We start from the raw sequence: 23,987 nt of genomic DNA on the forward strand, positions 1-23,987 counted from the left end.
TAGGACAAATGTCGGAATAGGCATGGCATCCAATCCGAGGCAGCTGCCCAGACAGGTAAACTGTACATGAATTTACGTGCGCCCATGAACGATGTGCAGTACATGGTAGTGTATAGCCTTTCTAAAGAAATTTTCATTCAACATAGATGTATATTTAAGTGCTATTTGGCAAGTTCGATATACAGAATGTTGAGGATAGAAACCTGAATCCAGAAACAAAATCGAACGACGCTACAGAGTGTCGAAGTTATAGGCACCGGAACACGCCGTTAGGCCACCCCTTCAGCAGAAAATGTGACTTCGTGCGCTGACGAGCCGTAAGTGAAACGCCTCACAATGTTGACTGTTACTCAGTGACGGAGAGTGATGGACATGACCGGATCAGCAGTGGAGACGATGAAGCTAGCTGCTGCGTAGACAGGCCTTGTCTCCCATGAATTATACAGGCCTACTACGCTGCCTCGGCAGATGAATGTTTCCGAAGAAATTGTTCCAAGACAAACATAAATTGAAGGCGGAAGCCCGTGTCCAAAACCGTCATACACTGAGAATCGCATTCCACGCAGAAGCTAGCTCCATGTTCTCTGCTGACGATCGTGGCAATTATTCGCAATTGCTAATCACTAACAATATTACGAAGACGTTCCGCCTACGGACCTTCAGCGTACAAAATCACATTTGCTGCCGAAGGTATGGTCTAGTGGCAGGTGTCGGCGCCTATAACTTGGACACTCTGTAGCGTCGGTAGATGATACTTGTGGACACGGTTGTCTATCCTCGATGTGCTCCCTAAGACATCCTCTGCAGCACTTTGAAGTCTGTGGGAAATTTCTCGGACACCCAGTAAAAGTACAAAGATCAGATCACTTTAAAATCTCTCGCACTACAGTACGCTCACAGTGGAGGCTATGAGCGCTGACCCGTTTGCTCTAGAGCAGCAGCTCCACTTGGTGACCCTAATGTTCATAGCGTAACATGTATCTACGAGGCATACTTTCAGACACACACAAACCTTCAAGGAATGCAGGAAAGAAGGAAGGAAGGGAAACCGGGTTTAACGACCCGTCGACGGCGAGGTCATTAGAGACGGAGCACAAGTTCTTATTGCGTCCTCATAGGTGTCGTAAAACAGCTCAAATCACTTAATAAAAGCAAGCTTCCCATCCAGATTGTATATAAGTCAGGTTCCTCTCAGAGTATACTAATAAAATGGCTCCATATTTAGCAATTATACAGGGTGGTCCATTGATAGTGACAGGACCAAATATCTAGTAAAATAAGCATCAAACGAAAAAACTACAAAGAACGAAATTCGTCTAGCTTGAAGGGGAAAACCAGATCGCGCTATGGTTGGCCTGCTAGATGGCGCTGCCATAGGTCAAACTGATAAAAACTGCTTTAAAAAAAAAAAATAGGAACCCCAATTTTTTATTACATATTTTTGCAGTACGTAAAGAAATACGAAAATTTTAGTTGGACTACTTTTCTTGCTTTGTGATAGATGGTACTGTAATTGTCACAAACGTGTAAGTACGTGATATCACTCAACATTCCGCCAGTGCGGACTGTATTTGCTTCGTGATACATTACCCGTGTTAAAATGGACCGTTTACCAATTGCGGTAAAAGTCCATATCGTGTTGATGTATGGCTGTTGTGATCAAAATGGCCAACGGGCGTGTGCTGCTCGGTATCCTGGACGACATCTAAGTCTCCGGACCGTTCGCCAGATAGTTACGTTATTTAAGGAAACAGGAAGTGTTCAGCCACATGTGAAACGTGAACCACGACCTGCAACAAATGATGATGCCCAAGTAGGTGTTTTAACTGCTGTCGCGGCTAATCCGCACATCAGTAGCAGACAAATTGCGACAGAATCGCGAATCTCAAAAACGTCGGTGTTGAGAATGCTACATCAACATCGATTGCACCCGTACCATATTGCTGTGCACCAGATTGCATGGCGGCGACTTTGAACGTCGTGTACAGTTCTGCCACTGGGCACAAGACAATTTACGGGACGATGACAGATTTTTTGCACGCGTTATATTTAGCACCGAAGCGTCGTTTATCATAAGCGGTAACGTAAACCGGCATAATATGTACTATAGGGCAACGGAAAATCCACGATGGTTGCGACAAGTGGAACATCAACGACTTCTGCGGGTTAATGTATGGTGCGGCGTTATGGGAGGAAGGATAATTGATCCCCATTTTATCGATGACAATGTAAATGGTGCAATGTATGCTGATGTCCTACGTAATGTTGCACCGATGTTACTACAAGATGTTTCACTGCATGACAGAATGGCGATGTAATTCCAACATGATGGATGTCCGGCACATAGCTCGCGTGCGGTTGAAGCGGTGTTGAATAGCATATTTCATGACAGGCAGATTGGTCGTCGAAGCACCATACCTTGGCCCTCGCGTTCACCGGATCTGACGTCCCCGTATTTCTTTCTGTTGGAAAGTTGAAGGATATTTGCTATCATGATCCACCGACTACGCCTGACAAACATGCGTCAGCGCGTTCTCAACGCATGTGGGAACTTTACGAAGGCGAACTACTCGCTGTTGAGAGGTATGTCGATACACGTAATGTCAAATGCATTGAGGTTGACGGACATCATTTTGACCATTTATTGCATTAATGTGGTATTTACAGGTAATCACGCTCTAACAGCATGCGTTCTCAGAAAGGATAAGTTGACAAAGGTACGCGTATCACATTGGAAGAACCGAAATAAAATGTTCGAACGTACCTACGATCTGCATTTTAATTTAAAAACCGTACCTGTTACCAACTGTTCGTCTAAAATTGTGAGCCATATATTAGTGACTATTACAGCGCCATCTACCACAGAGTGAAAAAGTGCCCAACTAAAACATTTACATTTCTTTGCGTACTACACGAATATGTAATAAAAATGGGGGTTCGCATTTAAAGAAACGCAGTTGATATCCGTTTGACCTATGGCAGCGCCATTTAGCGGGCCAACCATAGCGCCATCTATTCCCTCCCTTCAAGCTAGGCAAGTTTCGTTCTTTGAGGTTTTTTCGTTTGACGCTTATTTCGTGAGATATTTGGCCCGGTCACAATAAATTGACCACCCTGTATACAAGCGCTCGCTCACAGAAAGATCTGCAGTTAGACTGGAAAATTGCTCAAGAAATACCAATACCTAAAATGAGAAGTAGGAGTAATCCGTTGAATTACAGGCCCACACCACTAACCTCGATTTGCAGGAGGGTTTTACAACAAATACTGTATTCGAACATTATGAAGTACCTCGAAGAAAACGATTTATTGACACGTAGTCAGCACGGATTCAGAAAATATCGTTCTTGCGAAACACAACTATCACTTTATACTAATGAAGTAATGAGTACTATTGACAGGGGATTTAAAATTGATTCCATGGTTTTAGATTTCCAGAAGACTTTCGCCACCGTTCCTCACAAGCGTCTTCTAACCAAACTGCGTTTCTATGGAATATCGCCCCAGTTGCGCGACTGGTTTCGTGATTTCCTGTCAGAAAGGTCACAGTTCGTAGTAATAGGAGGAAAGTCATCAAGTAAGACAGAAATAATATCTGGCGTTCCCCAATTAAGTGTTACTGATCTATATTAACGTCATAGGAGACAATCTTAGTACCCGATTTAGATTGTTTGCAGATGATGTTGTCATTTAGGGTGTTGTAAAGTCATCAGATGACCAAAGCGAATCGCAAAATTATTTAGATAAGATATTTGATGGCGCGAAAAGTGGCAGTGGACCCTGAATAAAGAAAAGTGTGAAGTTATTCACATTACTACTAAAACAAATTCGCTAAATTTCGACTACATGATAACTCACAAAAATCTGAAGGTTGTAAATACTTAGGTATTACAATTACAAATGCCCTAAATTGGAACGATCACATAGATAATGAAACTTCCTGGCAGATTAAAACTGTGTGCCCGACAGAGACTCGAACTCGGGACCTTTGCCTTTCGCGGGCAAGCGCTCTACCATCTTATCTTTTCTTTTTTTTTTTTTTTAAATACACAAAGCAACAGTTCTTCAAGGTACCAGTTAAACATATACAAATGAGTGTTAGGTAAACAAATTATTAGAATAACATTAAATACAACAAAATATAACATATCCTATTTTTTATTTAATAATTTGTACTGAACAAACTAAAGTACATATATATTCGCTATGCAAGAGTTCTTCAAGGTACCATTCCATTTAAGCATATACAAATGACTGTTTTTTAAGCAAAAAAAACAAAAAATAAATAAAAGAGAAAAACATTAAATACAACAAAATATAACATATTCTGTCTTCTTCCTTTTTTTTGGGTCGATGCATGGGAACGTGGGTAAGGGTGTTGCATCATGTGACAGGTAGGCATGGTACACCCCAACTTTGAGGGGGGTCAAGGAAGACGCTGCGGAGATAACCGGCAAAAGTTTGTCGGTAAGATGGTTTTCGGGTGAGGGTGCTATGCACGGTTACAACTTTGTACCAGAAGTCAAGGACTGTATGCGGACCACTTTGAAAGAGGTATTCTGAAGCCTGTCCTCGAAACCAGATGAGCGTGTGGTGCTTAGCAAGAGGGTAGTGAAATGACTGGGGCAACAACAGGAAATCCGGGGTTACCGTCGTTGGCGGGGCACGGAGGTAAAAGCCCACGATTCGTTGGATGAGGAGCCATACGTTTTGTTTGAGGGGGCACGTAAGACTGTTCTCGTCGGTGTCTTCGAGCTGACAGTCAGGGCAGGGTGGGGATGTGGCCAGTCCTATGCGATAAAGTCTACTATTAGTAGGGAATTTTCCATAGAATAAAACATACCAGAGAGCAGAGACAGACGACGGTAAAAAGGATGCATGCACACACCCCCAAACCGTGCGCCAGTTAATGTCAGGATGCTGTAGCACCATGGGGTCACAAGGGTTGGACAGCATAAACAAACGATAATAATCTTTTGTACGGAGAGGACGGGTGACTGGAAGACCGGCCCGAACGTAGCTGAGTTCTATGAAACAATTGGCGACGTGGTACAATAATGGAGAAATAGGTGCCACATTGATCGGTGGATCGAGAGAAGCTGGTCGGAGGATATCTAAGAGACTGCGTGTTAAGGACGGAATCGTCCCCTGCCAGTGCCGCAACAGGGTGTGGACAAAGAGGGCAGAACATCGTGCGCGCACGTTGATGAGTCCGAGGCCACCTTTTGCAGGAGGCAATGTTAGAGTGTTGTAGCGGACTTTGAAAAGTGCCCCTCTTGACACGAAATATTCTAAGGCTGATTGGATGCGTCGGCCAAGGAGTAATGGCATTGGCAGGATCTGGGCGACGTGTACCAGTTTAGGGGCTACATACATGTTGACATAGGACACACGTTGGAGTTGGTTTAAGTTACGGTGCACTTGACCGCGGACATGGTACCGAATCGACTGCAAAAGCCGCCGGTATGCCAGGGCCACTGTGCGGCGTGTGGAGCTCGTAAATTCGATACCCAAATAACGAAGGGTGGTACTGACTGGGAGTGGGTTCTGCACCATAGCCGGGAGGCCGCGCCCAATGTGCATCATAGTCGATTTACGGACATTAAGAATGATACCAGAAAGACGTCCGTACTGGTGGATTCATTGGATGGCGTCATTGAGTTCCGTGGAGGAGCAGGTGAGAAAGAGGAGATCGTCCGCATAAGCCCTACAGTGAAAGGTGTAGTCACGCAAAGTGAGGCCCTGCAGTCTAGAGGTAAGGCCAGTGATGAGGGGCTCAAGTGCAATGGAATATAGTAAAGTAGACATAGGGCATCCTTGACGTTCAGAGCGGCGTATAAGAATCGGTCCTACAAGCCTCCCATTGACTTGTACAATCGAGACCGCAGGAAGTAGTAACCGGCGAATGGCATCTACAAAATGTAATAGGAATCCCATACGTGTCGCCACCATGAGGAGGAATGGGTGTCGAACGCGATCAAAGGCACTCGTGAAATCAACGGATACCAGTGCTGCACGAAGGTGACAAACCGACGCCAGTGCAATGAGGGCACGGCATTCTCCTAGGGCTGTTTGTAAGGTGGCCCACAACCACGGGCAGTCTTCTCAGGTGAATGGACCGTAGGAAAGAAGGTGCGTATGCGCGCTGCTAAGAGGCGTGCATAGATTTTATAGTCTGCATTCAGAAGTGTAAGGGGGCGATATGCACAGACATGAGACCCTCCCTTCGGTTTAGGCACAGGCAGAAGAATGCCAGTGACGAAATCAGGTGGAACTGGGAAGGACGGAGTAAAGAGTTCCTGAATCATTTCCGTCCAGCGAGGAAGCAATAACGTGGCGAACGCCCGGTAAAACTCCACTGGGAGACCATCTGGTCCGCGTGATTTGTTCTTGGCCCCTTTGTTGATCGCATCTACCACCTCGTCTGCGGTGATTGCAGACATCATAGGGGTTGACTCCGCTACAGTGAGGGTCCGGTCAGGGGAAATACGGAGATCATCAGGAATGGGCGTCGCCATCGGTTCATCATCATAAAATTGGCGATAATGTTCAGCAAAGGTGGACACCACCGTCGCCTGTGTTGCATGGTGAACACCATCGGAGGTCGTGATGTTGGGGACGAAAAGTCGACGTCGACGACTATGGTCGGATGCGGCATGGATTGTGGATGGGGTTTCGTCGTGGAGGAGGTCTTGTCGTCGGGATCGCACCACGACACCATGCAGTCCTGCACGTTGAAGAGAGAGGAGACGAGCTTTAGTACGTTGTCGTTCCCTTTGGGTGTCAGGTGATGAAGGGAGCGCATCGAGCTCACGGAGGACGGCGTAGTGAAAATTTGTGGTGTCTCGATGCCATGCTGCTGCTTCCTTGCCACATTGTATGAAGGCCTTTCTGATCGCAGGTTTGGCACAGTTGAACCACCAATGGAACGTGGATGTGTACTGCGGAAGGCGTCTTTCGCAAGACGCCCATGTAGTGGCAATACATTGTCGGTAATGTGGATCATTAAGGAGGGAGGTATTAAGCTTCCAGTAACCTCTGCTGCGCCACACTGACTGAGGTGGCAGAGCCAGGGAGCAAATGACGGCGCAGTGGTCCGAAAATGCAAGGGGCCACCGCTCAGCTTGGGCGACGTGATTGCCAAGGTGGGCAGAGACATAAAACCGGTCCAGTCTGCTCGCAGAATGTGCTGTATAATGGGTAAAACCGGGGGTATTGCCAGGAATTTTCTCCCAAACGTCCACTAGACGAAAATCTTCGATTAAGGTGAGAAGCGCCGGGCATGGCGAATAACCAGGCATTTGGTCCTGCGGATGGAGAAAGTTGAAATCGCCTCCCATGATAAGGCGATCATAGCGTCCAGAAAACAGGGGCGCCACGTCACGTCCGAAGAAAGTGGACCGCTGCCGAATGTTCGAGGAGCCAGACGGAGCGTAGATATTGATGACGCGCGTGTTGAAGATGGTAACAGCCATGCCTCTACCACAGGGAAGGATTGTCGTGTCCTTGAGTGGGATTCCTTCGCGTATGTAGAAAGCCACTCCACGCCCTGATTGATCACATGTGGACGTGTATGAGTCGTAGTCGTAGACTGGTGGAAGTGTGGCAACGCGTACTTCCTGAAGAAGGGCGACGTCGACGTCAGAGGCCCGAAGCATGTCACATAGGAGTTGCAGCTTGGGTGCAGTGCCCATCATGTTGATGTTTAGTGTGGCAAACCGGTACGTTTGCTTCAGCGGTGGTGGACGCGCATCTACCATCACCAAGGGAAGTAAGAGGAGGCCACCGACAGGAAGTCCCGTCCCATCAGCTGCAGTACCTCGCTTTTGATGTTAACAGGCAGCCTTGTCCGGCGGAGGCAAGTCGTCCGGAGGAGGGGGCGTATCTTCCTCAACGTCGTCGGCCCATGCTCCTGTGCCGTGGGTCTGTCCAATGTCCATGGGAACTGCGTCGTGGTGAGAGAGACCTGGAGTTGTCGGCGGGGAGACAGGCGTCTCAACCGGCGCACCGATCGTTACATTGTGCGTGGCGACCTCCATAGTGTTCCCCTCCTGCGAAACATCTTGTTCATCGTGAAAGTTGTCCGCCGACCTCTGCGTGGAAATGTCGGCAGGTTGGGTGTCGTCTTCGTCGTCGCGGGTGAACGGCGACGGCGTTTGCGCCTACGTGGCGAGCGTTATTGGCGCACGTGTTCCTCAGTGTCGGACGACTGCAAGGAAGAGCGTCGACCTGGTTCGAAGGCGTCAGTGGGTACAATGAAATTGTCAAACAGGTGTTGTGAAGAAGTACTGTTCTCCTCAGCGTCCGGTGCGGGAGCCTGTTCGGTGGCGTCAGGTGGGACGTCCGCACCGTCCATAGGTGACTGGGGCGGTGGGACGTGCCGATCGGAAGGACCGGGCGGACGGACTGGATGAAACTGTAGACGTGGCAAGAGCCGCTGCTTAAGTGACCGGTAGGGCGGTCATCGTGGGTGTGACGGATGCTTCCGACAACGGGAGCTGCGCGACACGTCGTTGAATGCATTCAGACCGTAGGTGACCTTCTTTCCCGCAACCCGAAGAGGTTCGAGGTTGACCGTCCTACATTATAATGGCACGGCAGCCTCCGATACGTAGATAGGAAGGCACGTGTTTCTGCAACTCGATGCGGACCTGTCTAACACCGTTTAAAACGGGATAGGTCTGAAATTGTACCCATCGTTCGGCGACATGTTCCAGAATGTTGCCATAGGGACGGAGCGCCTCGATGACGACGTCTGCAGGTAGTTCGAACGGCAGTTCGAAGATCCTTATCGTCCGTGCACCGAGACCTGCGTGATCGACGGTAAAGGGTTCGACGTTGCCGTCGGAATGACAGAAGCGCAGTCCACGTTTTGCCTCTTGAAGCACCTTGTCGCACGCCGCATCGTTGATCATTTTGACGTAGACGGTACTGCTAACTATGGACAAGTGGATACCAATTAGATCCGTTGGTGGTATTTTAACTTCATCGCGAATAAATCGTTCTACCTCCAGGGTCTTGGGTCGGGCAAAGTCGTAACAAAAGTTGAAACGTAATGTCTTCTTCCGATAGTTGTGCGCCATGGTGGTCTAGAAAGAAAACGGCACTTACAGCGGCCGAAGTAAACTCAAACACACCGTGCGCGCCTCGCCCGCAGCGCTCTGGCGCGTGACCGCCTCGCAGCACTGCCGGCGACAGAGTGTTGAACCATCTGAGCTACCGAAGCACGACTCACGTCCGGTACTCACAGCTTTACTTCTGCCAGTACCTCGTCTCCTACCTTCCAAAATTTACAGAAGTTCTCCTGCGACCCTTGCAGAACTCATTCTGGGCACATAGATAATGTTGTGGGGAGAGCCAACCAAAGACTGCTATTCTTTGGCAGAACACTCAGAAGGTGCATCAGGTCAGCTAGATTGAGTGCTTGCACCTTACTTGTTGGCCCTATTCTGGAGTACTGCTGTGCGGTGTGGAATCCGCATCAGATGGAACTGGCGGCCGACATCGAAAAAGTTCAAGGAAGGGCAGCTCGTTTTGTATTATCACGAAATAAGATAGATAGTGCCACATACATGATACGTGAATTGGAGTGGCAATCATGGAAACAAAAGCGTCTTTCGTTGCGATGGGATCTTCTCATGAAATTTCAATCACCAATTTTCTCCTCCTATTGCGAAAACGTGCTGTTGGCACCCACCTACGTAGGGAGAAATTATCAACACGATAAAATAAGAGAAATCAGGGCTCGTGCAGAAAAATTTAAGTGCTCGTTTTTCCCGTGCGCCGTTGGAGAGTGGAACGGTACAGAGACAGCTTAAAGGTGGTTCATTGAACCCTCAGACAGGCACTTTATTGTGAATAGCAGAGTATCACGTAGATGTAGATGGGGAAGGAAATCGTCAGTGCCCATTTACAGGAACCATCCTGGCATTTACCTGGAGCGATTTAAAAAAAATCATGGTAAAACCTAAAACTGGAGGGCCGGAGATTGATTTAAACCGTCGTTCTCCAGAGAACAAGACCAGTGTGCTATCCATTGTGCCACGTCGCTCAGTCGGAAACCAGCTGCCCTGCCAAGGAACACCAGTCAGCCCTTCAGCTTGTAGACGTAGCAGTTTCTCGCAGTCTTTGTTGTAACAGGACGAATATGGACTGTATTGCTCCAGAAAACGTTCTCGATGGATGCAGCACCGAGAAGTTGGACACTTGAAAGTGATCACAGATCCAAACTTATGGAAATTATACATTTTCGTACATTGGTATCCTTATGAAAACTTCATCGAACAGTTCATAACTACAGTTCTTATAAACATGTAATAGTAATGAGCACAACCAGTCAAAGCTGAAGATCGAGCGTTTCCACAGTGCATATTCATTGCTGAAACTTATCGCCTATTTTACGACAAACTTCTTTCGTTTAGAAGAATAAGTCCATGAAATTTTTGTTGTGTGATCATTTTACGTAAGAATATTTTTACTTTCTCTTGTTTCCTCACAGTGATACTCTATCGAGACATTTGTGGTAGGAAATACTATCCTACCCGATCCCTTTTTGGAACATATGCTCTAGAAGTTTCAACAATAAAACTCTACATGATGCACGGCATCTGTCTCTTAGCACCTGTCATTGGAGTTTCTTGAGCATAATGGTAAAGCACTCGCGCAAACCAAACGCACTCTTGACGAAGCGCGCTGCTCTCCTTAGGATCTTCTCTGTCTCTTCTATTACTCCAATTTGGTAACAGTCCCAGGCTCCGTGACAGTATTTACGAATCGCACAAACGGGTGTTTTGTAAGCCACTTCTTTCGTGGATGAATTATAGGTGACATAATTCCTGGGGTAACTCCTAACACCGCGCAGGACATTTATTTGCCCGGCGTAGTGCAACAACTCTATGTGACATGGACTAAACAAGTCGTTTGACGTCTCCTATAAAAATATTGAGCTATGATACCTCTACATCCATCTATAATTGCGAAAATGTTGCCGGTGAAGGATTTTGTGCACGAACTGACGTCTGGGTTCTGTCAGGTAACCGTTCGATGGAAGTAATGTTCGGCGATCTGGGAGGCCAAATCATTCGCTCGAACTGTCCAGAATGTTCTTCAAACGAATCGCGAACAATAGCGGCCCGATGACAGAGCGCATTGTCATACATTTAAAAAAATTCATCGTTGTTTGGGAACATGATGTTCATGAATGACTGCAGATGGTCACCAAGTACCCGCATTTTCAGTTAATGACACGGCCCATTCCCTGTAACAACATCCCACACCAATAAGGAGCCGCAAACAGCTTGCGCAGTGCCTTCTTGGCAACCTGGTTCCATGACTTTGTAGGGTCTGCACTGCACTTGATCCTTACCAACAGCTCTTACCATCTGAAATCGGGACTCATATAACCAGAACACGGTGTACCAGCCGTCCAGGGTCCAAACGGTGTGGTCACGTGCCCAAGAGCGGCGCTGCAGGCGATGTTGTGCTGTTAGCGAAGGCAATCGCGCCGGTCGTCTCCTATCGTAGCCCAATAAAGCCATATTTAGCCGCGCTGTCCCAACGGGTAAGTTCGTTGTACGTTGCACATTTATTTCTGCAGTTATTTCCTACAGAGTTAATTGTCTATTAGCCCTGACAACTGTACGCGAATTCCGTTGCTGTCGGTCGTTAAGTGATGGGCGTCGGCCACTGCACTGTCCGTGATGAGAAGATTGCTTGAAATGAGGTATTCTTGACAGACTCTGGACACTTCGGATCTCGTAATAGTGAATTCTCTAACAACAACCGACGTGGATTGGCCCATGAGTATAGCTCCAGCTACCATTCCGCGTTCGAAGTCAGTTTATTCCCATCGTGCGGCCATAATCACGTCGGAAACATTTTCACATAAATCACCTGAGTTCAAAGGACTGATGCGACTATGCACTGCCCTTTTATAACTTGCTTACGCGATACTACGGCATCAATATACGCCGCGTATCGCTACTTCGTGACTTTGGTCATCTCACTGTATAAGAAAGCATCGCAAGAAATGCAGAGTGTGCGGTTGTATTTGATCACGAACGGCACCTCCGAAATGTACTCGATGCGTTGCAGGTGTCAGTCGTGGAGCGAACAATATCCTGTGTAGCTGTGAGTGCACTATGTGGGATCTAGGTGAACTGGTACGTGGGGAAATCGTTGATGCCCGTGTAGCAGGTTTTCCCTAACCAAGACAGCCAAAGTGTTTGGTGTTTCAAGAGGCATCATATCGAAGGTTTGTATAGCATACAGGGAAGGCGGGGAAACAACACTCGCTAAGTCACAACACGGACGAAAGTGTGTATTGAGTGATCGTGACAGACTGTCATTGAAGAGGACTGCAACGAAGAATAAGAGAACGACAGCCGCAGAAGTCGCTCCAGAATTGAATGTCGCACTTGCGGTCTTTGATAACATCAAAACAACATGAAAGGAGCTCCATAAGCAGGAAACTGCAGGACGAGCTGTGATTCCAAACCATTCACCAGTGATGCAAATACACGAGACAGAAAAACCGAAGTCATTAAACCTGGCCTATGGAGTAATGGAAGAAAGACATTTTGCTGGATGAGTCTTGTATACAAAATGTACTTTCTAATTTTGTGAAATAGTGTGCTCCATTGGGTCCATTTATACATGTTGACGAATACACACACACACACACACACACACACACACACACACATTATCCAGTGCTCCAGTGAACTGGCATCACTTCACATTTTTACAATTATTCACTAATTTTTCAACTTAACAAGCACCATTGTAGGAGGGAAGACGATATTGTAGAAGGGAAGATTATATATATAAAGTAAAATATGTGAGCAACTATAATGCCTTGCGCGATAATGTTTGATGCGGAAGTAACTAAAGTAAATCTCTTAGAGAAGACAGTTGCATCATATTCTGATCACATGTCTTGTCATGCGTTGGCATTAGAATATCGATACAATTAAGCATAATCACTTTGTGTATGGATGCGAAAGTTTTGGTCTGTATCTTGCTAAGCAGAGGGAAACTAAATGTTGTTGGAAAGATTCAATTTGATTACAGTACAGTTAACTAGTGGGTAATATTAATTTATTACAGGTATAAAATGTAGCATCCGTTGCGCTATTTAGGGTTAGGTGTCTGAGGAACTATAACAGAGAGTAGTCAGACTGCATCATTTTAATTGGGACTTACTCATTTTTAGCGAAGGGCAACCTTTGTATGGGACCCAATCACCAGCAAGTGTTCCACCATTATAATACAAGCAAAACCATTTACCACAATGACACAGTGCGATATCTGTCTTATTCCATCATTGCCGTTGGCGAAGTTTCCTGTCTTGTTCCGCTGTCGTCTCTGTAAACATAATGTAGTATAATTTTGAACATTGTTCTAACTGAGCAAGCATACATCAGTTTCAATGTAAGATTAAAGAGCCGATCGATTGCACATAAACGTTTGGTGCATTGACCCACATTTCAACACCTGCTATGGATCTCTTCAACAGAATGAACAGTTGCTAAAAAGTCTTAGTATGATGATATCCTTGTTCATTACGAAAATATGCAGTTTTAATGTTATTCAAAACTCCTTACTTCCTTTCTTCCTTACTTCCTTTCTTCCTTCCTTCCTTCTTAAGAGTCTGTATGGTCAGTTCGTTCACGTTTTCTAATGTTGTGGTTTTTACGTAACTTATTTTCATTATATTTTTGTATTACTTAGCATTTGATTATGGGAAATACAGTCTTTACTTGATTTAGAGAGTCTTTGTATCTTAGTTTGGATTAGTAAATATTGCTGCCTTCCTCGAAAGTTGTTTTTGTACCTTAAGTCGAGTAGACCTGAATCACTTGCACTAAAAAACATAATCATCAATAAATATCATAGATTATATTTTTATGGTGTGGAAGGTCATTTGTTATCGTCTTCCATCCTAAAATGGTGCTTGCTAAGGTGAAAAATTACTGAAGAATTGTAAAAATGTGAAGTGATGGCAGTTTACTAGAAGAACCACCAATACTATAGAATCACACTGAACGCCAACAGCCCTTCCTTATTTTAGGTAGAGAGATATCATCGTAACACAGGATAATTTAGATTTGAAACTACTTAATTTATGTGTCCATCTTGTCTTACACCAAGACTAGCCTTAAAAATGGAATTAATTTTACATGCTTCCAGTAGCTGGCCATAGTTCCGACTGCCTATCTGTTAGTGCATTTGTCTACTTAGCATAACACTTTTTGCCAACGTGTGTTTTCTGGAGCTTTAATCTTGATGATGTTAGTTTGGTACGGTGCATCTTTTAGATCAAACATGAAATGTCAAAATTCTTCAGGTCACCTTCCATTCAGAAACCTCTTGCACTCAGCGACTGTTATATTGACTAGTAAATTAAAGATTGCAGCGATCAGTCGTCCTTTTTAAATTTTGTTGTGTAGGTCTAGACATCGGCTAGAAGCTAACCATTCCCAAGGAACTATTATTTTCGCTCAATGCATGTAATGGATTTTGGTCGGGCTTCATCCACAGTTCACTAAACTGTTCAGTGAACTGTTGATGAAGCCCGACCAACAGGCATTACATGCATTGAGCGAAAATAGTAGTGCATTGAGAATGGCTAGCTTCTAGCCGAAATGTAGATCAGCACAATAACATTTAAAAAGGACGACTGATCGCTGCAATCTATCATTTACATGTCAAAACTCTGTGTAGCCTATTATTCACTATTAAGACGTGAAAATGACATTGCAGCACTTAATTCTGAGAGTTGAGAATCACGTTTTGGGGCGGATGTGTGTGTGTGTGTGTGTGTGTGTGTGTGTGTGTGTGTGTGTGTGTGTGTGTGTCTGGAAAATAACATTATGACACTTAACGTAAATGTCGCATTTTATGAATTTCTGACACATCTCAGAATAAAATTCAGTCATCAGTTGCACAGTTAGGAAATTTATTTCGATTTACCTGTTTCATCAGTTTAATCTGTCATCTTCAGAAGTTTATAGAGGCTGGGATATTATAAATCATTGGAACTTGGCCATACATGTATATAAAGTGCAATAAAGTGTGTAACAAAAACTTGCTTAATGGTGATTTAGTAGATGTCAGAATCGTCTTTGCAGAAAAATAACACAAAAACATTTCGTGGAATAATTGCCATGTTTTTCATATCCATGACACATAAATCACTATATTCTTTACTCACATTTTTACATGCTTTTCTATCTGTTCTTTGCTGACAGCACAAAAATTTGTCTATGTAAATAAATGTGATTTATTAACAGTAAATTATAGATCTGTGTTTAAAATTATCAAATGTGTCCTATTTTCCACCTGTCATGGCATTATGCGTCTATGAAGAAACTCTTGACATCTGAGAAACCAATATTAAGTGAGTCTTTTTAATATATTTCTTATAATTTACATAGATGTATCGTCACGTTCTGATGATTTATAGTATTCCAAATTTTGTAGGTTTGTGAAGAGGACAGATTAATCTGTTGAAACTGGTGTGTGTGCCCATGTGTGTGTCTGTGTGTGTGTGTCTGTGTGTGTGTGTGTGTGTGTTCTGCTGAAGTATTTTGGAATTGGAAAGACTGCGAGCTATACCCTTCACGTAATTTTTGGATAAATTATTTTGATCATGATGCAAAAAAAAGTTGAGATCGTTCGGATAGCTTTGAGCAGAACCAAGATGGCTGCTCCGGCACTACAGTGTAACTGGTTGCTTCATTTTAATGGCCACTAAAATATACGCCGTTATTTGCTGTTTAGTTTTAATAATACACTGTGACTGGCTGGAAAGAGGAAAGGGAGAAGGGTACGGAGATGGGGAGGAACAAGAGAGGGGCCATTGTGTGTCACATTGTGATGTTGACGTCACTGATAAGGGTTTGACATGTAATGCTGCGGGAGAACGTTGAAAATAGAAGAACCTATAAGGAGTGAAGAGATTTTCATTAGAATCTACGATGAAAGGAAAATGGAAAACACTGACAAGAAGAAGGAGCAGTATCATAGAGCATGTGTTACGACATCTGGGAGTAACTTGGCTGATGCCAGCGGGAGATATGGACAGTAACAACTGTAGAGCAAGACAGATTTGCCTATACCCAACAAATACGAGGAATTGAGGATGTAGGGTTTTTGTGCTGCTCTGAGTGATGTGGGATAGGAATTTGTGGACGAATCAAACTAGTAGAACCGCCAATTAAATCTGGATGATATCCTATTAATGTTTTCTCTACCTTCAGTGGATATCGAATACGCAGATCATATCGACTTTGCAGAATATATTTCGCGCTACATAAAGAACGAGGATTAGGCTGATGACTATATTAGAAAGAAAGCGCCGACTTTCTTCAACATTCTTGAATCTTTACAAGCTTGCTCTTCGTCTCTTTTGATCTGAATGCCGACTGGACATTAAACGTTAATCTTCCTTTCCTCTTAGTCATATCAACAACAGCCTGCATTTCACACAGAAGCATGGAACCCGATTGTAACAGATGGCGCAAGAGCTTTTTATTTTATCTGACTATGCAATTCGCAATGTAGGCGGTTGCAAATAATTTTATGACACCTGAAGATGATCAGATGATCGAAACATGAAGCTAATACAGACTTATTTTTGCACCAGCTCTTGGAGATGAAGTATGACTAATTTTAGATACTCACAACCGGTGGGGCACGAAATAAATAATTCTTTCGAGTACGGTAAATGCGATTGTAACGTGCATTGTCACGCACATAATTGTTTATTACTTTGATACATAGCACATAAAAGTATGTCTCCCTTTCAGTACTTATCTTATGAACCCGATAAGATTTGTTTTATAGAATAGATGAAACGCCATGTCACAGAAAATGGAACAGACCTACGCAACTGGAAGGACAAATAATTAGTATAATGGACGCCGGCTAAATTCTCTTCAAATAGATGGCAGAGATGTTCTCATTTGATGTGGGAGAATCAAAATTCAGTTCATGCTAAATTTACAGTGTATGCCGACGGCTCCGTATGCATAATGAGAAAGACGTGCTTTGTCAAAGCAAACATATGGTCCCGAACGTTTGCGTGCAGAACAGGTCGTGTGTGATTAATGGCTGGTCGGCGCCCTTGTAATGCTGCACAATAGGGCATTGTGCTGCCGGGCGCTGGTTCTTTAGCGAAGTTCTCCATTTTCAACTCTTCTACTTTGCTAACACACCACTGCTGCACCAAATAACATGTTAAATGTTGTGACTAGCCTCATGCACAACATAGGTCCATCAGTGGCTATTTTTTGGTACTGTACTATTTTCGTTCGAACTGTGAGTTTTTATTCCGATATTATTAACTGCTTCTAAAGCAGATAATACTCTGATTTAATATTATTGTTCACTTTTAATGTTTAAGATGTTTAAGAGGTGATACTGATATCATGTCCACCTTCCTTGAATTATTCAGCATTCGAGTAATTTCCAGTGCAATAATAGCAGCGGCCGATGCAGCCAACGACGCCACTACATGGCAATATTAACTTACAAACATTTTCGGAAGCGAAAAACTCGCCCACTATTAATATACATTTTTCTCCACAGCAGCCCGACGTTTGCAGAAAATACGTAAATTTCAGATTCCTTTTTTCAGTACAACAGCAGAGAGCCAGAGGGACTCCGACTACAATGCAATGGTTAACGGAGGTAAGAAAAAATACTCTCGAACGTGTGTGGGCCGCAATTTTAATTAATAATTGAAGATTTTTTGCTTTAAAGTAAACCGAGGGAATTAATATGAAAAGTTTATTCCATTGTACAACTTATATGCTCATGTTTTAAGACTGAGCGAGTCTTACAATCTGAGCCATGGCTGGCTTATGCTATGCGCTGGATTAAACCTTCGTTGCGATCCTGTGTTTAGTGTCCAGCAGTTAGCGCGATTATGCTGTTATCCTCTCGTTCCACAGGTGGCAGCAGCGGTGTGTATCGATATTCGCAACTTGGGCTACCTTTGCCCTGGCGCTTATAGTTTCCGGCTGGGCGGAATGCGACCAGTCGGTCGGTTGGCGTCGAGCAGTGAGGAATTCTCGGCGCGGCGTAATTTGGCGCGGCCCGCTGGCGGGCCCTACGCGGTGTCGGATTGTGTGGCGCTGTTCCCGTTGCTATGAGGTCCGTGGCTCACCGACCCTGGACACGAAAGTTGAGTTGTGATTTAACCTACCAGCAAGTCAAGACTGTTCGCATTGTTTCGTTTGGAATTGTTTGTCTGCTGTTGGGATATTCGCCAAAGAAACAATGTGGTTTTCAAGTTGAAAAATTCTAGCCACTGTATTTGGTTATTTGAATTGAAGTGCACCAGCGGAATCTTCTGCCTTGTGGCCATTATCGTTCCGGTTACCTGCCCTGGCCGTTGACGTAAATTTCACGCAGTGTCGTTTCCTCATCGTGTTGTTGCTGTCCAGCATGATGTGTAATTTCGCAGCTCCATGTATGATTGGTTGTGGGCGCCAATAACTTCTACGTTGTTCCGTTGAACTCCCTATTATACCCTGGTCGGGTGAAAAAAAAAGTTATCTTGTCAGTGGGTCCATTGACTGTCGGTCGATTAGGTTGTCGTTGGATGGTGAATGGTTGGCTTGCCTGCCTATCTCACCTAAGCGAGCATTAATGTTTTAATACCAGGCCGACCCTCGGACATCTGAGCGCCCTTGGGTGTGTACTGACCTATTTTAAATTAGTTCTTGTTGTTTGAGTTGTATAGCTTCCAATCGATGTTTTTTAAATTAGAGTTCTTTTGCTCTTAAGGCCTTCAGCCTAAATTAAAGAACGGTTTCACGTAAGGACTTTAGTATATAAAAAAAATAATGTCATGGAGTTTTAAGTGTTAGGCCTTCAACCGATTTGAATTTAACTTATTTACTTCAGCCTAACCAAGGAACTGTTTCAAGATAAGGCTTGCCTTTTCAATTTCTGATTTATTGGCCTTCAGCCGTTTCTGTATTCAGCCTAAATTAAAGAACGGTTTCACGTAAGGACTTTAGTATATAAAAAAATAATGTCATGGAGTTTTAAGTGTTAGGCCTTCAACCGATTTGAATTTAACTTATTTACTTCAGCCGAACCAAGGAACTGTTTCAAGATAAGGCTTGCCTTTTCAATTTCTGATTTATTGGCCTTCAGCCGTTTCTGTATTCAGCCTAAATTAAAGAACGGTTTCACGTAAGGACTTTAGTATATAAAAAAATAATGTCATGGAGTTTTAAGTGTTAGGCCTTCAACCGATTTGAATTTAACTTATTTACTTCAGCCGAACCAAGGAACTGTTTCAAGATAAGGCTTGCCTTTTCAATTTCTGATTATGCTTGCGTTTTAAGTTATTGGCCTTCAGCCGTTTCTGTATTAAAGTAATTAAGTCCCAAGGATTAAAGCTGTGTGCTAAAAAAATTGGGATCTTGTAATGTTTCATCGAATAATAAAGTTGTATGTTCGAGTCTAACTGACAGCCTTTTATTTTGGCCCCTTTCTACAATTTATACTATCTGTCCTGTCCTGCGAGATGAGCAGGGCGTTTTACAGTCATTAACGTATTACATAATTTCCACTGAAGATTAATATTGTTTAAAAAGACAACTTCACAAAAGCATTTAATTGTAAATCAAAATTGATTGAAATATCTTTTTGATTAAGGCCCACCACGTAAGTAAGCAACACTCACCATTACCAATCAATCTGTGTAGTAAACAATAAATTCAATTACGACGGCCAACGTACGCGAGACTGGCGCTGCAACTTTGGGGCCCGATCAAGGAAAATGCGAGATTTATTAATATGATACTTACTAATGTAATTAATGTATTTATGTTTGTGCCTAATTGTTGTAAAATATTAATGCCTATATGAATTCTTTTACATGTACAACAACAAAACCACACCCTGAGGAGATCTGGAGAAGAAAAAGAAATAAAAAAGGTAAGCCCTATGGTGCAAGTATCCTGTGTAGCTCTGTGTGGAGTATCGAACCCATATGCACATGAGATAACTTCAGTGAAAAAATACTAAGTAGAGTGCAAATTAAATTTTGTGTATTAGTGTATTTATGTGTTTATTTTTGGAGGGGATAATTATTCGTGTGTGTGTCAGTGTTAAGGATTTGTCAGTGGCTTAAAGTGAATTTATTATGGGAAAAATCGAACAAAGAAAGGCGTCTGAACCAGACCAACAAAATCTTGTTAATACGAAGTGTGAGGTTCAGTCGCGAAACGTGAGCGAACCCCAAGCCACTGCGTCCGATAGCTTAATATCCGGAGCGGGGTGCGTGGATTTGTGGACAGCGAATGACGCTCCACAACAAAATGGGAATGTACTACCGACGACCCTAATGCCAACTCAGGGGGGGGGGGGGGGGGGGGCAATCGAGTGCTAGATTAAGCGGGGCACCAGTATGCTCACCGATTTCAGAACTTCTACGCAGGTTAGAAGAGAAAGATCGGGAGAGAGATCAGAAATTTGCTCAGATGCTCTATGAGCAAGAGCAACAAAGAGAACAGAAATAAAGGGAAAAAGGAAGAATGTCAGAACAGAGGGAAAGAGAGAGAGGCGAGAAACTGGCTCAAATGCTCCATGAGCGTGAGCAGAAGGTTAGAGAGCAAGACCAAAGTCTAGGAACGAAATTAAACAGTATCCAAAGCGAACTTGCCGAAACACCAGGCGCTGAAAGAAATACCTGATCTTGTGCAAAGACTAGCCGGCGAGATGCAAAAACTACAGATGTCGCAGACTTTAACCATCCGCTTGGGTAATGTGGAGATAGATGCACGGAAAAGTATTGATACATATTTGGAAATGCAAGCAGAAAACGTCGAAAAAGAATTTAATGATTGGCTAGATGTAAAGAATGGCGAGATATCTGGAAAGATTGAAAGCGATGTAAAAACAGCTGTAGAACAAGCGACTGCGGCCGCGAGTGTGAATATTGGCGCTAGCGCTGCCACGCTACACGCTGAATTGGCAACAGGAGGTCGCGCGGAGACTGTCTGGAAAGCAATGTAAACAGTGGCGGGCAGATAATGAATCTTACTCCGCGTACTGACTACTATAATAACGCAGACGGTATGCAGGGCGCGAGTGCGCAACCGCAACCTAATGTGAATTACGGGCACGAACAATATGCGATACCGTGCAGCGCACATTACGCAGTAATGAATGCCACAGAAAGTAGCAATCAGATGAGCGAAAAGGAGGGAAATATTATAAGACACAGGAAATTCCAACCCTTTAATAGAGAAAAAAGAAATGTCCACCCGTGGTATTCATTAAGAGCTTCAGGAATGTGTTTCCCAGCACATGGACGGAAAGACAAAGAATGCACTTCGTGGTCTCCTTTATTCAAGGTGACGCTGCACTGTGGGCCACCGACGTGTCCGAAATATTTCTAACGATGCAACAGTTTGAAGGTGCGTTCTTGCAAAAATTGCGGTCGATTAGCGACCAAGAAAGACTACACAAGGAATTGTACAGTCCAGAAATATACAATACTAGGGTGGGAAGGTTACGCATATATTTTGAAAAGTATATAAACAAAACCACGTACTGGGACGAGCCCATGTCCGATGGTGACATAATCAAATCAGTAAAAATGAATTTACCCAGTTAAATTAAAAAAAATATTTCATCAATGTGCCGGAATATGATATACAATAATTCATGGAAATAGTGGATTCGAAGACATGAAAACCGAAAACAAGTGGTACCATGCAAGCTGTAATCAACAAAAAGCCGATTACAGTGGCAGCAACAGTAACAGTAGTAACTCAGTACCAAATGCTAACGGGAATAGGCAAGAGCACCGGGAATAGAATCGAGGCACAAAGGCAATAGTTACAACGGCAACGGTTATAATCGTCAAAATCGGGAGAGACGTCATAATGGACGCATGAAAAGTAGATATAAAGGTAACGGCAATCCGCAATGGCGGAACAACCGAGACCAGTGGCGTAGTTATAATGAACCGACACCACAGTGGCAACAAAACACAGCGCCACAGTGGAACGCCAACGCAGGTCCATCACAGAACATTTTAGGAAGTTACAACCGACCACCGCAAAACCAGAGCCATGCACAGTATCAAAATACACTATCGGGGAGGCAGGGTGATCAAACCGACAGTAGCAACAACAACAACCAGAACCACAATGAGAGATTAGTGGAAGTGACAGACAACTGTCAACTCACTAATGCTCATCTGTTAAACTAAAAACAGCCACAATACGCTCTCCGTTGTTTGCTGCAGGATGGCGTAGTGAGCGCACATCCACTGATAACAGCCATAAACTTTGCATGCTGAGATACAATGAGAGAATAAAAATAGCAAAGCAACTTCTAGACATACCGCAGAAATGTAACCGAACCGACAGAAGTGTTGTGCAGGCTATATTTCAAGCAGATATGTACAGAGCACCAATACACATAACAGTCGATACCGGTGCCTCAGCCAATGTCATGAGCACAAATCTTTACAAGAACTTGAGTCAAAATAATAGAATACAATATTGACAATGAAAAATTGTCGTGCAATAGGTGCACAATCGCATATTATAAAGCACCAGGTGCAAGTCTAATTTATGGTAGGAAATAAAGCAATGAAAAGCTCGTTCCTAGTAGTTAAGGGATTAGGTGTTGCTTGTATCCTGGGGATGGAATTTTTACGCCAGAGGAACCCAAAAATCGACCTCTTGTGCGGGCAAGTAAGCCTTATGAATGAGGGTAGACGTGTAATTGTTCCATTGTTGAAGGCACGGGAAGAACACGGTAAATATTGCCGGATCTTTCAGTCTAGATTCGAAGGCATACAGGTAATGAATTTATATTTTGACTTACGTACGAGACAAGCAAATTATAATGAGTTTATAACTGAAGACAGAGAGGAGAAAAAGAAACTGATAGCCGTGAAAGTCATGGAGTCAGAATATTTGAGTGAAGCACAACAAAACGAACTGACTCAGCTACTTAAAGATTATGAGAATGCGTTTCCGGGAAAACTTTGTGTTATCGAGGACTACACCTATAACATCGAAGTGATACCTCAAGATACTTTCTGTCACGCAAGCTACACCATCCCATAGTCAAAAAAGGAGACAGTTACGAAGGAAATAAGAGAAATGCTTACAGAGACTTACAGAAGTTTGCTCAGTATAACAGCATTTACATATGAGTGTAGTAGGTTAAGTTTATAGTGTATTTTTTCTGTGTATAAATGTTCAAATTTTACTGTAACGTGTACAGACAATGAGACATACTGGATCAATGCAATTAAATTTTGTAGATGTTAAGGAATAACAGTAACTTGAAAGCAATTGCATTTTGAAAGGAAAGTGAACGTAGGTTTAAGAATATTTTACAAATTTAATTTTTAAAAAATGCTTTAAAAATATTATTAAAAAACATGCAACAGGAAACTTCACAAAATCATTTAATTGTAAATCAAAATTGAATGTAATATCATTTTGATTAAAGCCCACCAATTAAGTCGGCAACATTTTTGATAATGTTACGTAAAATATCGCTCTTACAATTCGTCTTGAAGTTAGTTTGATTTTCTTTTCAGAGCTTTTGAAGAAATGAGTTGCGAATCCCATAGTTGAGTGGAACACTATGTTCAAATAATGAAGGTACTAATGCTCAGGATAAGTTGTTTTCCTGTAAAACTTCATTGACCTGTGTTTTGATTGCTCTTCTAGTTCCATCAGGGTATTGATAAAAGTCAAGTATACCTTGTTTCAAACCAACTCCAATTAAAAATATTGCAGTGTAATTGAAAATATTTTTATAATTCCTTTCTTAGAAGCATGTTTGCCAATTTAGAACTATGTTCAGTCATTCAGTTTGGATAGAAGCAATGTTATCACGGGAGTGGGATTCGTTATGAATAGGAAGGTAGAGCACAGAGTGTGTTACTGTAAACAGTTCAGGGATACGGTTGTTCTTATCAGAATCGACAG

Source organism: Schistocerca gregaria, chromosome 2 (assembly GCF_023897955.1).
Source record: "Schistocerca gregaria isolate iqSchGreg1 chromosome 2, iqSchGreg1.2, whole genome shotgun sequence".
Classification (NCBI taxonomy): domain Eukaryota; kingdom Metazoa; phylum Arthropoda; class Insecta; order Orthoptera; family Acrididae; genus Schistocerca; species Schistocerca gregaria.